The 17,769-nt window shown below is 32.8% G+C and overlaps 1 pseudogene across 1 annotated transcript in view; it reads right to left on the bottom strand.

Moving 5' to 3' along the window:
• The window catches only part of LOC143249432 (neural-cadherin-like), a 353,442-nt pseudogene that overhangs the window by 313,654 nt on the left and 22,019 nt on the right, over positions 1-17,769 (bottom strand). The window lies entirely within an intron of this gene.

Genomic DNA, 17,769 nt, shown 5'->3' with positions numbered 1-17,769 from the left:
ATACAATTGACGTGATTAAAAAATAACTGTGATCAGTGAACGCTGGATCAATGTTGTAAAGAGACACTCTTAAGGAGACGCTAATCATGATAGGATTTGGTTTTCCGAAGGTAGAACAACCTTTATTTTTCTGATGTGTGTTTACGGGCAGTTATAAATGTATAATGGATGATTAGATTTTGATAGGCTTTGGTTCCTGTGAGTTTTGACGGACTTTTATACTAGTATATTATTTACTTTCAAAACGTTAACTAATCTTGGAAAAACTTGATTAGTAGAACTGTTTGTTTGTTTGTTTTTGAATATCGCACAAAGCTACTTGAGGGCTACTTGGGCTAGTCGTTCCTAATTTAGCAGTGTAAGACTAGAAGGAAGGCAGCTAGTCATCACCACCCACCGCCAACCCTTGGGCTACTTTTTACCAACGAATAGAGGGATTGACCGTCATATTATAACGCCCCCACGGCTGAAATGGCGAGCATGTTTGGCGCGACGGGGATGCGAACCCGCGACCCTCAGATTACGAGTCGCACGCCTTAACACGCTTGGCCATGCCCGGCCTAGAAGAACTGAAAAAGAAAAACACTACCAAAGCATTAATTACTTGTATCCCAGCATAACGCGAAATTCAAGACCTCTAAATTATGGATAAAGTATTTGTTGTACAACATTTTTGTTTGTTTTATTTTTAAACGCAAAGCTATACAATGGGTTTATCTGCGTCGTGTCCATTGACGAGGAAACATAGGAGGAAAGAGCTCCCGCAAAGGAAAGACGTACATATCTTAATAAATTAATGTAAGATTGTAGATGATGTAATAGGAAAATGGTGTATTTTACACAGCTATTAAACATATGCATAATTACTCATTTTCTTTGTTATCAGGTTTGTTTGTGGTTTTTTTCCTGATAGTATTTGAAACGTTCAGCTCTTCGTTATTCTATTAGATAACTCAAAATGATTTTTTAAACTATTTCAGCATAAACCGACATTATCTGCTGTGTCCAGTGACGAATCGAGCCTCGGATATTAGCAGTCCAAGTACTTTTGTGTTTTCTATAACAAAGTTACATCAAGCTATCTGCTGTGTCCACCGAGGGGAATCGAATCCCTGATTTTAGTGTTGTAGATTTGAAGACTTACCACTGACCCATCGGGGATGGGATGTGCGACTACTTTAATTTACCACTGACCTGACTGGAATTGAGGCGCGCAATCCGATGAAGGCAAGTTTGTTTGTTTTTTAAAGAGGGAACTCACTTTTAATCCATCCACTTTTGAATAATATATTATGGTTGATAAGAAAATAACTTTAGTATTTATATCATAGATCTGAATCCTTATATTCTTAAAACTTGTTATATAATATTATTACTAATATTAAAATACATATTAATAATATTGTATAATATTATTAATTATTATATAATATTATGCAATGAGAGAACACTTTTTATTTCTGACGTATTTTCAGAATTAGTTATATATTCACCTAAATTTACTTATTTTAATTTATGATGTAAAATATAGTTCAGACGATACGCAAGTGATATATATTATACAGGAAATTTTAAATGTAATATCGTAATATACTGAAGTTCTAGAATAAGAATTTTTTTTAACTAACTCAATCCTAAGACATAAGCCAATCCCAATATATTTTACATTAATTACTCTCCGACAGTCTTTGTATTTTTGGTAAGAAAACAACACAATTTGTTTCCTTTTGATAGTTTTTGATAATATATACATAAAAGATACTTACTGAAAATATATTAAAATTTCACGGTATATCTGTAACAATATGCAAAACAAAACGTTATTACTGGCGTCTATTTTACTCTTTGCAGACTTAGGTTAAAATTATGCAAAACAAGGTGTTTTCAGTTTAAAGATTGAAACAAAACTGCAAATGTAAGTGTATATTCTAACATTACCGAACGAATAACAAAAAATAAGAGTATTTCTCATTTCAGATTAAAGATAAATATCCAGCTATTTAAATTCTACTTTTCTTGGTATATATTTTCTGCGCAAACAGTAAAGGTTTATAGCTAAGGTTGGATTGTAACCATCTGGCGTGATGAGTTCTGGTATTCAACATGCAATATCACACACATACGTTTCTGAAAACTAAAATAAATATTGTTATACGAGCTGGAAACGTACATGAAACAGTGGGCTTAAACAAAATGAAAATTTATATGAATAACCAGAATGCAGACAAAAACGAAAGGCATAAACAGGATTATTGCCAACAAAACAAAACAAACTCTTGAAAACATAAGAAATGTGAGAGACTTTATAAAGGCCACTGAATACCAACATACATTATCTAGGACTAATGACCTATAAGGAATAATTAAATTTCATCACATAAGTCACGCTAGAAGATTCCCCACATTTTGTTAGAATTCTAACATTTTCCATCTTCCTGATATGAAAAAAAAATCAAAGATGTCTAAAGAGCTCGAAAACAACAAAAAGTTGATGACTTTATCTTTGATACTTTGTTCTACTCAATATACAGTAGATTTCAACTTCTGATATTCTTAGGCAGAGATAAATGTTAAAAACAGAATGAGAAAGAAAAGTTTACAGTATACTAATAAACTATTGTAGCACTGTTCATCAAATTGCATATTAAATGATTTAAACAACTTGTAAGCTCTAGGTTAACGTTGAACGTTTTCATAGTGCGAAAATTTAAATAATTTTTTTTGTTTGAAGAAATATTTTGTCAAATTAAGTAAGGAAAACGTGTTACTCAACCTTGAAAAGCTATGAACTTCTCCAAAATAGAGTAATTTATTATTCTGTTTGGTCTGGAAATTACTACCAAGTATTGTATTGTTGTTGTTGTTCTTGCTGTTTTGAATTAAGTACAAAGCTACACAATGGGCTATCTGTACTCTGTCCACCAAGTGTATCGAAACCCGATTTTTAGCTTTGTATGTCCGCAGACATGCCACTGAGCCACAGGGGATCAAGTATGTTTATATTGTTGAAATTATTTGTATTATTCTAGCAAATCATTGTTTTATTTTCATTAAGCACGTAAGAAACCTCTTATTTAAAAACATAATCGAACGATAACTCAAAATAACTGTACTTAAAGTTAAAAAAGTTATAAAACTTTTATTATAACCAAAATTTAAACGTGTCAATTTCATTTTTGTGAGCTAGTCGGCAGACAATAACACCTACTGGATTTCTATGTTTGAATTTGAGCCCTAATTAATTAAACAAGCATTAATTAAAATATTTAATGTTATGTGCTTTAAAATGTAATATTCTACTATAATGATCTTAAGATTTGGTCATATTTGTCAGTCGTCGGTTTATTACGTGGTGAGGCAATCATCTGAATCATGGTTTTTCAAACTATGTTCCGCGGAGCCCTTGGGCTCCTCCATAGTTATATGGGGCTCAGTGAGGAAATGTTAGAATGTTAATATTTTTCCATAAAATTATAAAATTGAATCAGAATATGCTGTACAAAAAGTAAAAGATATCTTTAATATAACACTGTTATCACGTATTGGGCCTTTTAATATTTTATTCTGTCTAACATCAGAGAATTTTATTTAGTTTAGGGGAAGTTCTCGCTGTGAAAGTGTTAATACAATCAATTTACTTCGACAATGGCACCACTGGTTGCTAATAGATATGACACCATCTCAAGATCGAATGCATCATTGGAGATGCAAGATAGTTTCGTAATTTTCGTATGAAACATCGGTCAACCCTGGGTAGTGATGCCAACTGTCTTTTAATAGCCAGAACTGGATTAGCGGCTAAATCTCGAAAGGAATTAAACATGACGTCACAGCTGAAACTTGTCCAAATTTGAAACATTGTGATGCAATTAGATGCAGTATCAATTGTTTCAATTTCAAAGTATAATTATATTTATAACAATTATAATTGGAAACTGTTAAGTAAGGTTAGATTCGTTGTAGTTTAATTAGACAAACTTAGTTTCAATGAGCCCTCTCACGTCATACACCCGCATGACGTCATATTTTACTCTGCTACACTTCGTTTAAGGTTTAAACGTACGTCAGATCTGGCTTAATATTTTGTTACTTGGCTTAAAAATTTGTGTCAAAAAACAAAAAAAATGTAAAAATAATAGGTTATCCTTCTCCTTCAGAAAAATATATTATTCTAGCGATCTAGCCTTTTTTCCACAAATCTTTCTTTCTGACTTCGTTATGGCAGCTCTGATCTTAGGTTAGCATGTCATTGTATGACGATAAAACTCAGTGCTTGAACGAGTTTTGATTAAAAAGCTATTTTATGTCTGAACATACTTTTGAAGCACCAAAGATATAAGAATGCGTTTTTAGACGAATTAATAATTAGTTGTCACCCTTATAATGAATAAGTGGCTGAATATCAGTAATAAATCTGGAACGAGTAAAAATCTTCCTAGGCCTAGGCCTAATACCAATTGATCGGCGTTATCGTCGTGTGCAAACACTTCAACGTAGAATGATGCAACAAGAAAGAAAAGAAAGTATGATGAAAGTTTTATTGAATATGGTTTTACATGGACAGGTAATGAAAATGGACCTTGTGGGTTGTGTGTTGAATGTAGAACAGTATTGAGTAACAGTAGTTTGCATCCAGCAAAATTAAAACGGCATCTAGAAACCAAACACTCCAAATTAAAAAATCCAACTTTAGAGTATTTTAAAAGAAAGTGTTTGCAATTAAGTGCAAGAAAAGTTACATTTCGTTCGTTTGTCCATCAGGACAACAAAAGTGCTCTTATTGCTTCATATCGTGTTAGTTACCTTATTGCAAAAACAGGTGAACCTCATATAATTGCAGAGGATTTAATAAAACCATGCGCAAAATATTTGGTAGAGTGCACGATTGATGAAAAATTTCTTAGAAACATTAACTATGTGCCCCTTCCTAACAACTCGGTTTCTCGAGGAATCAGGGATATGTCAGCAAATTGTTCAACTGAATTGATAAGAAACAGGCTAAATATTGAAAATATTTTGCGCTTACAAGTAATAACCATAACTCCAAATACTGAACTACTTTGTAAACAAAAGCAAGCCCATCCGAGCCACTAGCAAATAAATAAATACACTGTACGTTTATTGATATAAATTTTTCAAGCAGAAATTTTTGAACATGTAAGTAGAAGCAAAAATGTTTTTTTTAAATATTGATATTTGTAATAAATTTATATTCTAAAAGTTTGAAGTGAACTTTATCTGTTGCTAGTGAACGATTATTTCTATTTTTAGTATATTTTAAGAAAAAAATAATTAAGACTCCGGAATGTTTTTTTCTTTCTGATGTGAAGCTCAGTAAATCTAAAAAGTTTGGGAACCCCTGATATAGACTAATTCTAGGTTTTGTGGTTTATATTCGGGCTGGGTTGAAAGTCAATGGCAAAATACTCTTGACAAAATGCTTTCATTGTGTGTCACCTTTGGGTAAGTTTGTAGATTATCTACTCAGTAATTTGTCTTAATCCATGTAAATTTACTCTGTTCTAATTCTTCAGTAGTTGAATCTTTTTAAAAGATATAAATATAATTCTTCACGCCACACCACAAGGAGAAATATATACGTCATACGAATATAAATATATAATCTATTTTTGTTTTAATTTCACTGTTAAATTTTTATGGTAAACTACCCTGCCAAACTTCATCTCTTTTAATATTTAATAAAAGTTGTTGAATAAATTCTGTAAAAATACATTCAGTTGTAAAACTGATGACTATTAACATAGCTACTTAGTTATTATACAAACTGTATCAGTTTTAAATCTAATAAGTGCGGGAGACAGGTGATGTAGGCTTAACTGTTAATTAATGACGATAAATACGTTCTTCTCCACCTTTCATTCGCATGCTTCTCTGGAGAGTAGTGTTACCATAAACCAGCTATAAGTAAATTCTTGTTGTGTATTAGCAAGAAAATAAACAATTACAACATTCTGAGTAATCTTATATCATAAAATGAGTAATCTTACATCGTAAAATTCTTGCATTGTTCATGAAATTTACAGTTAAGTAAATATAAATAAAGTAAGTTTTGTCGTATTATTCTTTAAATAGTTATAATTGCTATATATAGTAACAGAAACGCCGCCCTGCGGGCGGCGGTTTGTGCTATTACTTACTACTTGTAAATAATTGAAAAAAATCTGCAGAATTTAATATTTGCGAGAATAGATTTTTTGGGGGAGGGTGGAGTTTTCCACAGGAAAGTGTTCGAATTGTACTACTTAATCGTACGTAACACACTGCATCAATGTGATATAAAATGTACAGAGCTCAATAAATTTTACTGAGATAAACTGTAATGTTTTGATATATTGAAAGTGGTACCATTCATTGAAAAAAAATAGCTTTTAAGTACTCCATTTTCTCAGTACTATATTTAAAATCATATTAATAAAAGTATAATTAAACCTTCAAGTACAGTCCTGGTGAAAGATGTGTTCTTATTGTGAAGGGAGTACTTTTATTCAGAATTGTGTTCTGTTATAAAGAAACAGTTGTTGCACAAATTACAGTTATTTTTCTAAGCATTTGACTCTTGAATACTCAAAGTTTTTATCTTTTTGTTAATAAGCACAACACTACACAAAGGGCTATGTGTGCTTTGCCCACTACGGGTATCAAAACCCGATTTCTAGCTATATAAGTCCGCAGACATTTCGCTATGCTACTGAGAGGGCAAGTACCCAAAGTGTGAAAATTTTATGAATTTTTGTTTGCGATGCCATTCAATAATTAGCAAAGGTATTTTGGATACATACATGGATGCTGACAAACATCTTACGTCCATTATAGTATCAGCTTCAATTGAAAACAGTGCAAATGTCTTCAAGAAAGGGCTATTGCAAATAAAAGCAGCGATTCATAACACTAAAAACATTTGCTAATGGAGAAAAATGATTCAGAGTAAATTGATGGTGCTGATTTAAAAATGTGGCCAGAATTTACTCATCACCTCTAGATTCTGAGTTATTGTAATATCTCAATATTTTATCAGCACTGTGTGAAATACCATGCAATCAATCAGTACAAAAGATTTTTGCTGTGAAATTAAAATGACTTGGAAAGTTTAATGGGAAAAAGGCATATATTTTTGATAATTTGAAACACTGACTGTATTGTATTGGTATAATATATATATATAACAGCATGATATAATTATAGCGAATTACATTACTTTTGATTCATTCACACACACACACATGTTCCGCCTGTGAATAGCAAAATGCTCACGTGATCAATTTGCTTAAAAATTTGAGAAGTTCCTAGATTGAACATAAAAAGTGGGCAAAGTCAGATGCTCTCTTTCTCTTTCAGTTGTCTCTCACTCACTCAGTTGGTTACTTCGCCTCGCTCTGTGCACAGTGAAAAGGAAGTCTGACCTTCCTCCTTGCATCATACCCACGATATAATACAATTCTTCAAAACGTTGTTTTTAAAACCTTTTCAACTCTAGTTCTTTATGCATAAATTTATATATATGTTTTAAAAATAATTTGAAATGTTATTTACCTCAAGTTCAATTAAAGTCCAAAACTGCAAAACACATCTACACAGTTTCTAGTATATTTGTTGAAAATATCTTACAGTTTCACGAAAGAAAAACATCACACACATGGTAAAGGTAGCTTACTACAAATATTTTTGAGTAAAATTGGTTACCAACAAAAATATTGGAATCCATGTACATATTGTCAGTTTGTACTTATGGCTTGACACAGTGACTGAATAAGAAGTGAAGAAGTATAACATATGTAGTTCTTATGACATGATCATTTAACTGACAAACTTTGGATAAATAATGCTTCTGTATATTTAGACAAAACTTAAGAATACATTAAATATCCAAATATTGCGACTGCAATGAAACTAGTACCTAGTTGGAATAATCTTCCAGTACCATATCCGCCAGCGAAATAAGAAACAGAAAAGTTAACCTTCAAAGAAGATCATTATGGTATCCGTCCTCTTCATCAAGTAATTTTATTCCGGTTGCACCTCAACATAAGCTGCCTCATTTAATCAAAGAAGAAGAGCCATACGATTTGATTCTTGACTTGTCTCTATCAAAGCAGCATAGAGAAGATTTTTGTTTTTGTGTCTCACTTACAGTAATGGCATGTATTAGTTCCAGTAACAAGACTTTTAATTTAACCAGGTCGCCATCAATGTCTAGACCACAGTATTAAGATACCTTGTGTTTCTGTACAAATGTTGGTGCATTAATAGAAGAATTAGGTACTGAGCATCATCCTCAAGAATGGAGACTTTTTATTAACACTTCTAAACTAAGGCTGAAAGCTGTAGTTCTACACAATAAAACCACTAAGTCATTCATTGCTGTTGTTCATGTTGTTGACATGAGAAAAACACGTTAAAGTATACAGATTTCACGAGATATAAGAATAATTTTAATAAACCTCTCACAACTTGGAAACTAGGGATGATCAGTAATTATAAACATGATGTTTAAAATCATCATGATCAAATAACTCAGAAACAATTACGTTTTTCTCACTATTATTATAGAAAAAGATTATCTCTAAGTGTAATCAGTTTGTTTTCTCTAAACTGGTGCTTAAAGTTAAACAAATGTTTCAGTAAAAAAAATATTTTAACTTTCTTCTTACTAACTTAACTACGAATAGTTTTGTGAATGTTACAGGTAAGTGTTGGCCATTAAATCTTATTGGAAACATAGTAGTGCTTTGCTATTTTTGCTCAAAATAACTCAAAAAGCAATTAGATATCAATTTAAATTTACATACTTACATAAAGAATTTAACTAAACGAAGAATTAGTATATTTAATGTTCTACATTCTAATAAACTGATTCTTGAAAGTTTATTTTTATCTTTTTAATACATTTCAGAAAAATGTAGCATGGTTACACCTCTTTTAATGTTCTAAGTAACTTGAATGCTTAAAATACTAAAATTCAAGTTTCGATCCTTACAGCAAACACAGTATATATATATATATCATTATGCAGCTTTGCCTTAAAACAAACAACTAACCTCTGTTAACAATAACTTCCTTTTCCCGAGTAACTTTGACGATACATTATAAATGCTACTAAACTTATTATGTTATTTCATATATAATTTATGCGAATACACTAAATTTCTTGGTATTTGAAAAAGTTACTCCATAGACAGTAAGAAAAGCCAATCGACTAAATACACTTTCTGATTATATTAATCTTCGTGTTCGGGCTGTACGTGCATTTCAAATGTATACCTGTGCATAAAACGTTATAGAAATCTATGAAACGGGATCGGGGTGATTCATCAACATTCTACTGAGAACGTTCAGTTATTACCTGAATATAGGAGTAGCTCTAGACACATCTGACAAATTATTAAAACATACACAATAACATATAAAACTATGAAGTGTCATAGAAAAAATCTGTCCATTGTAGCGCATGTGTCGTAAAGGACAGTTAGTGTAAGTACAAAGTTACATTTTATTTAGCTCTTTAGGTCTATATACTTATTGCTGACGCACTAGGGGAATATATCAGAAATAATAAATAATTATTAAGTTAATGTAATTAACAGCATCTTCGTTATTATTTCAATTCTGTTAATTACCATATTTGCAGTGTCAGAAACTGTCAATAAATGAAATATGTTTGTGTCAGTAATATTAACCTTGAAGTGAATGCAATGATGTCCGTAAAGTATAAATAGTAGATATAGGTGTTTAAAAGAATCAACTCCCTTGATAAGGTATATATAAAAAAACAACAACATACAAATCCTGTGACAGGGTGTCCATAAAGCACCACAAGCCCTCGGATAAAGAGTTGTTTTCAAAGGTTTAAAACATGCACATGTACCCCAAAAAGACCTGTATATTGCATCAGGTGTATTGAAAAGAACGTCAGAAAGTTAGATATGATACAAGAAATACTCAGAAATATACAGTTTTTCTTCGTCCAATTCCGGAAAGGAGGTAATTGCGTAAAGAATACGAAAAAAATACCAATAAAAAGAGGTTGATAAAGGGTTATACAAAACAAAGCAATGATGTTGTTCAGTAGTTCAATAAACCAAGAAATAAATAGATCCACAGAAAAAAAAAATGAATGGATCAGTAGATACGACTTGCAGGATGGAGATTGAGAAATCCACTTAGATAAAGCAACGAAGAACTAAACCTGATGGATTTTTGAATTAGTCACAATTTAAGTTACAAAGTTTGTCTGTAGCGAAAAGTTCTTAATTTAGAGCGTCCTAGCTGATATTTCATTTTGGCACATCCATTTTTAAAGCATTGTAACCTACAATGAATTTCGTTATGAACAAGTACGTGTAAATATTTCGGCCATTTATATTACCATTGCTGAATCTTAGTTCTTTCTCTTTGAAGATCTGTGACTACCATTTTATTCGTGTTTCAAGCTACCTGTTGCATTTTTCATTGATTTTGTTTCAGTTTGTTTATTGCTAAATGCAAAGCTACACAGTGCTTTGCCCGCCTCTGGTATATATACACAGATTCTAATCTTGTAAGACCTCAGAGACTCACCGTTTGATCTACCGGAAGACTTTCTTATCAGTATTTACTAATACACTTTAGTTGAGGCTTTAACACTCCTACGAAAAGACGTTTCTAGTCCTGATTTCTCCAAGCCCGTTCCCCTGGCTGTGGTTTCGCTAGATAGTAGATAGGGACAGTGGGAATCTCGTTAATCCATTCATTAATGGATTTAAATGGCAATTTCATTTAAATACAAAATTATTAGTCTAATATTAATAACCTTTCAAGTTGCTCTGGGGCCTATTAGGCCCCACTTTTCGTAGGAGTGTTAATGGTTTGACTCGCTCTGGAATCAAAATGTGTTCGTTTGTAATTAAGCAGAAAGCTAAACGATGGGCTACCTCTGCTCTGCCCACCATGGGTATTGAAACCTGGTTTCTAGCATTGCTTTAGAATAAAAAGACTATATATCTGGTCCGCCATTTCTTCTAAACAATGAATAAATAACTGCCTTTCGGTTAAATTCCAGGGTTCGATTCCCCATGGTTCACACAGCAGACAGGCTAGTGTGGTTTTGTTCTAAAAATAAACATACACAAATAGATAAAAAATATCAAGTTAAAACTTCTTACACTAATTTTGATTTGTTGCGATATAAGTGGAGTTGACGAAAAATTATGCTTCACCAAGTTCATACCGTAACAGCTTATGGGAAACAATTTCGTAAAATAAACAGCATATCAATCGCTACCATATCTTTGTAACCCAGCCGGTCGAAAGGGCGAAAGCTTTCGTCGGCACTAGATATGAAGATATCGTGTTGTTGACTTGTACATAATTTTTGAAATATAATTAGCACCGTATCATACGTCACTCAAAATAATTGTATTAAAAACGTTCTTACTATTGAGTGGAGGTTTTCTGTCGTTGATAGAGAAAATATCGCGAATTTACAATATATGTGAATATATTTAACTCCAGCCACGAGAAACAAAAGTACAGTTTACTATTGTATGGTTTCTCTTGATAGTGTATAAATATTATAAGAATACATTTGCGGATAGTTTTTATACGGAAAATATTATTATCCATCCAGTACTCTCTATCACCTTATAACATATATGATCCGTTATGTGTATGTTAGCATTTATCTAGCACCCATAGTTGGTTGGCTTGATTATGGAAATTTTTGGTATGGTAATTGGAAACTGTCCGACGGAGTACTTGAGCTATTTTGATTTAAAACTTTTACCAAATAAAAGGGATTTAAAAAGCCCTTGAAATAAAAAAATTTTGACTTTTTTATGGACTTTTGATTTTGGAATAAAACATAAGTACTTGATCAACTACACGAATCAATTACTACCTTCCATAAAGCATTTGATTAAAATGGAAGGAAAACATTAATTAACATTGTCCTTTATACACCTTTTGCTTCCTTAACGGGTACGCTTATGGTTTTCATAACTGATGAACCACACATCCTACAGTATTAGCTGCTATTTGAACACTAACCAACGAACTTATGTGTTCACCTGACAAACATGCACAATGATCGAGGTGTTATATATACGTTAGTCAGAATATTTTTCACAGGAATCGTTGATTGGAGGAGATTACTCGCCGTCAGTAATGGTTTCACATCCTATATAATCAACAACAAGAACAGCCATAAACCTTAAAAATATGTCAAGAGCTTCGGTAGATTCAGTTCAGATAATCGCGTAAAGCTAAACATGGGTTACCTACATTAGTTCTCCCCGATTTGTGTCTAATCTATTAGAAAAAGTGGAAGCAGTTAATAGTACCCACCCAAAACTATCGGGCTACTCTTGCCTTCAATATACTATCACGACTTTATGTGTGTAACGCGAATGTGTTGTTGTTCTGATATTTGGACCCGCACCTTGGATCCTCAACTCGACAGTTCAGCACGCTAACCACTCAATCAAGCCAAACCCAAATACCCGTAGAAGCGCAATAATGTGATGGTCAATCCCGCTATCCGTTGGTAAAAGAGTAGTCCAAGAGCTGTTGGTGGGTGGTGATGACTAGCTGTCTTACACTGCTAAATTAGGGACGGCTAGCCCAGATAACCCTTGTGTAGCTTTGCGCAAAATTCTAAAATCAATCAAATGTTGACATAAAGTGTTAGACAGTAGTTTTTTTTACTGCGTGTTTAGAGTAAATGTTTTGCTTTTGTTATTATGTACGAAATTACACAAAGAGCTATATGTGCTCTGCCCACCACAGATATCGAAACCCGATTTCTAGCAGTATAAGTCCGCAGACATACTACTGTGCCACTAGGGGCGTTAGAGTAGATGAAAATTCAATAAGGATATTTCCTGGTTTAGGAATATTTTGTTAACAGTTTATCCTTTAAAAAAGTAGACACAAAAACGTATACAAGAATCTAGACATAAATTAGATATTTAAGCAGATAATTAGATAAGTTAAGCAGTTGTATCAGGATAGTTCCACGTATTAAGTAAAAAACAGTAAAGCTCGTATCCATTACAAAAATTACTGACCGTCATTACTATTACATTTGGTATCTGTATTCAAGTCACGTCTGCTGAATTGGTTAAAGCATTTTCAGGATTAAAAGCCTACAGGGGTTTAGTTCTATACTTAGTTGTATGGATGACAAGTTGTCTGCTCTTAATTGTCTGAAAATCCATTGTAGGTGTAATGTTTTTATAAAAATAAGTAATTTTGGTACTTGATATTAAGTTGATAAAATATAAAAATTCATAACTGTAGCTCACTGAGTTAATGTATTTATTAAAATATTCTGAAGAGTTTTATCTGTATTAAATTAACTCTGGTTAAAAAATTGGCTTCGGTCTGTTATTAAAGTAATATAACAACGTAACTAAATATAAATAATACTAAAATGTATTTTAAATGTTGAAACTAATATTTCCTTTAAATCCTTAGAGAAGAGCATAAATCGAATGTCTCTTTAAAGAAGGTGAAAGTTGTTATTAATCGTGCTGCATAATTCTTATAAGCGCAAGTAAAATCGCATTTTTTCCCAAATCTTTTATTTCCTATGGTGCTCATATCGTACATGAAGTGAATGAATTGAACCAGCATCCTAAGCAATAACGTAATAAAAGAGCGAAATAAAACAGCTAACCCAATATTTAACACAATGTTAATTATCTTCCTTACAGTTCTCATCTCTTCTGAAAACAGCACTCAATTTGCAAAATAAAAGTCATTGTTTAGTCCAACTATTTTTTTAAACCCACTTAACATTCGGATGCATGTATTATTCATGTTTTACTTTGTGTGACTAATTAATGCACCTTAAACGCTTAAGGGCAATATCTTGTTGGTAATCAGTGGTTAAATTCTGTTGATACTTACCGGAACTCAGTATTGATTCTTTTTAGAATGCGTAACAGAGTACCACTTCATTTTTTGGAACATGTACAGAGTTTTCTTTGTTTTTTTTCTTTTGTATTTCATCACAGTTGAACGTGAATACTACATGAAGTGGTACCGATAATTTGGTAGAAACATGTCACTCCATACACTGTGAGGCCAGGTCCTGGTAAGGATGAACCTTCATTTGTTAAAGGAAAACTTCGTCATTGAATGTAGCAAAAAAATAAAAATAACCTGGAAACAAGCTTCATATATCGTGTCTTCTGTTTTATAGTAAGCCATATGTTCTCTGTGTTAACTGTAATTTCCTATAATTTAAGTTATAATTACATTAATTAAGGTTGTTTAACCCAACTTGCGAACCGAAGCTTCAGTATCCAAGTTACACTTCTTTGTAACTTAATTGTTAGAATAAATTTTTTCTTAGCAATTAAAAAGAACGTTATTGTACATGGCCGCCATAGGAGAAGACACTTTCAACGGTATCTTCTAAATGAACTGTGCATTTATAACTCTATAATATATATACACCCATCTATAAATAATATATTTCTAAAGGAAAAAAAAAAAGTATCTAGACATCGCCTCAAAACTCTTTCAGTTATGCACTTTTCACTGTTTTGGTATCAAATAGTGTGTGTGAATGATGTAGGACTAAAAAAAAGCCACCTGAAGGCAATTATCAAACTGAACTGAGAATTTTTTTAGTTCTTTCTTCACGGTCATACGTGTTTACTGTAGGGAGTTTTATTTAATTTTGAGTAATTACACAGTTTTATTGAAAACAAACAACTTAATCTTCTGTAACGTTAAAATTCAAATATTCAAACCAATTTCAACACTGCTGTCTAATGTTTCTTTAAATTTTTCACTGTGTCTCTTAAAAAACAACCACTTTGCACAAATAAAATAATTAAATGATTTAGTTTACTTTTATCAAGCATAAATTTAACAACATAAAATATCTAAAATGATGCATTCACAGATTCATAAAAAGCTCTCCGGTAGCTCAGAAGCAAGTCTGAGGATTTATCATGCTAAAAACCGAGGTTTGAAATACACAGATGTCCCTTGTGTAGCTTTGTGTTTATCAATAAACAACAAAACAATAACTTAAAACGTACCCTGATCTCTTCAATTACTTACGAAACAGCATTCAGAGAGAAGCCAAAACATTTTTTTAATCATATGTGTGTATGGTGTGTCTTAGCTCAAAATTGGGCTTCGATAAATCTAGTGGGCACAGCAAAAACAGCCTTCTCTGTACCTTTCTACTTAACACCAAACAAAGAAAGTAAGATAAGTAAACTAGGCATTAGCATTGCCTACTTCTTCCGATTTAGTACACAGGGCGTGGCTTAGTAGTTAGCCTGGCAAACGAAGAACCCGAGAATCAAAGACACGTTACCGCAGTTTCGGGCCGTTTTCCCGAATGAACACGTCTCCCAGACTGTAGTGTACGAGCCGTCTATACTGTCTTGTATTACCAACGTCTAATTTATAAAGAAAGAATAGTGGAAAACCGCCAGGGACGGACTAGAGACTCCGACGTTTCGGATGATGCTACACCGCATAAATTGGTGTAATTTGATTTTGAAGGGTAAGATCTTTTTCACCATGACAATGTATCAAGCCATAACTCATGTTGTATCCACCAGAGATATGAAATAAATAACGTCCATAATATATCATGACCAATTTAGCCTCCCAACCTGAAGTAAATGAAACTGACTGGTCATCGCTCTGAAACATTTTGAAACACTACCTCACGGATGGAAGGAGAACACCTTGAAGTATGATCACATTTGAAGCTACTTTAAGGGAAGAGTTGTAGAGTATTTTATAAAATATTTACCGAAGATTAGTGAGAAATGCTAGTTAAAAGTTTAACAGCAAAGGTGGGTTTTACTTCTATTAAAACGGGATCTCACTGGCAAAACAAGACATCCTTTTCCCAAGATGAACTGTCACAATATTTTTCATAACAAAGTGTAACTACATTTTAATCTAAGTACTTTTTGTTAACCTGAATTGAAGCAAAAAACAGTTAGTTATCTCTTTACTGGTAATATTTATTTTTTGGCATAAAAGCGAATATATACATATATATATACACAAGAATTCTTTGTTCACATCCTACGCGAAACAAAATGTTTCAGTTTATAAGATATGTGTCATATTATCCTGTAAAAAATAAATGCTCACGAAGACTAATTTCAAGTAAAAAGTCCAACATCTCTTTACCAATTTTTTATTACAGCAAAGAATAACCAACTTCTTAAATAAATGCAACTCATTCCTGTGTCTAATTATTATGTAAGCAATAAAAATTATATTTTTGTTATGTACGACTAAGACACCCAGATAATAAGATTTAGTGTCTGTATATGTCACATAACTACGTAACTCTTTCTAAACGGATGATTGCACTGACTTCTAAACGGTACCAAACGAATCATCTTGGTCCAGAAGACTACACACAGGTAATAATATTCCCAAATTTGACATTGAGTTACATGTACATTGAAGCACGTAAGTAAGTAGGTCTACCAGTTACGGTAATTTGGTTAAATAAATATCAATTTTTATTATAGCGACAATGATCGTAAACAAAGATAGTAATTCTAGCATTATATTTGTATTACAGTGGTCCTGTAGATGTGGGCTATAGACCCATGGGTTTGCTAATATGATTTCATAAGTTAGTAAATTATTCTCCTTCAGATCCTACATCTGTTATAGTGTATTACAGGTTTCCAGAAGAGCTGAGAACGAAATATCCATAAATAGAAATTTTTAAATAAATCATTGCTTATAAAGTTTTTCTTAAGGAACTCATTTACAGTCCTATCTTGGAATTTTCATAATTCTGCTGTTGTGTTTTCTAGCGTTCAATGCATGGTATCCAGAAATATGTTCCACGTTTATATGGAACATTGTGGGTTTTAGTTTCAATGACAAAGAAAGATAAACGTATTTCACTAGCCTTAACCTGAGATAAGTTTCAAATATTTTACTTTTTTGGATGACACTCAAATATGTTCATTGTTTTCAAAGTGTACGTTGTCTAATATTTCCTACAGCAAAGGCCCGGGCATGGCCAAGTGGTTAAAGCATTCGACTCGCAATCCGAAGGTTACGGGCTCAATTCATATACTGTGACAGCAATCTTCTAGCTGTTTCTTTTCGTGCTCCAGTGGGTCAGTAGTAAGTCTTCGAATTTATAATGCTAAAATCAGGGGTTCGGTTCCCCTCTATGGTCACAGCAGATAGTCTGATGTAGCTTAACTATATAAAAAAAACAACATATACATGGTTACTTTCTCTTTGAATTTAATTTTTTTGTTTTGTGAATTTCTTTGCTTCAGCTCGTAAAGTGGCCCAGCATGGCCGAGGCACTCGACTCGTGATCTGAGGGTAGCGGGTTCGAATTCCCGTCACATTAAACATGCTTGCCCTTTCAGCTGTGGAGGCGTTAAGATGTGACGGTTAATCCCACTATTCGTTGGTAAAAGAGTAGCCCAAGAGTTGACGGTGGGTGGTGATGACTAGCTGCCTTCCCTTTAGCCTTACACTGCTAAATTAGGGACGACTAGCGCAGACACCCCACGTATAGCTTTGCGCGAAATTCAAAACAAATCAAATCTACAGCAAAAGTGAATATTACATGCTAGCAATTAAACCACTCTGGTTTTAACTAGCTCTTGATATTTTGGTATCATAAGAACCTAAATAATTTTAAAAAATATTGTAAACCCATACACATTGTGCTGTAAATTATTGTCGATAGGCCCGGCATGGCCAAGCATGTCAAGGCGTGCGACTCGTAATATGAGGGTCGCG

Source organism: Tachypleus tridentatus, chromosome 1 (assembly GCF_004210375.1).
Source record: "Tachypleus tridentatus isolate NWPU-2018 chromosome 1, ASM421037v1, whole genome shotgun sequence".
NCBI lineage: Eukaryota > Metazoa > Arthropoda > Merostomata > Xiphosura > Limulidae > Tachypleus > Tachypleus tridentatus.
This window is presented reverse-complemented; position numbering and strand designations above follow the sequence as displayed.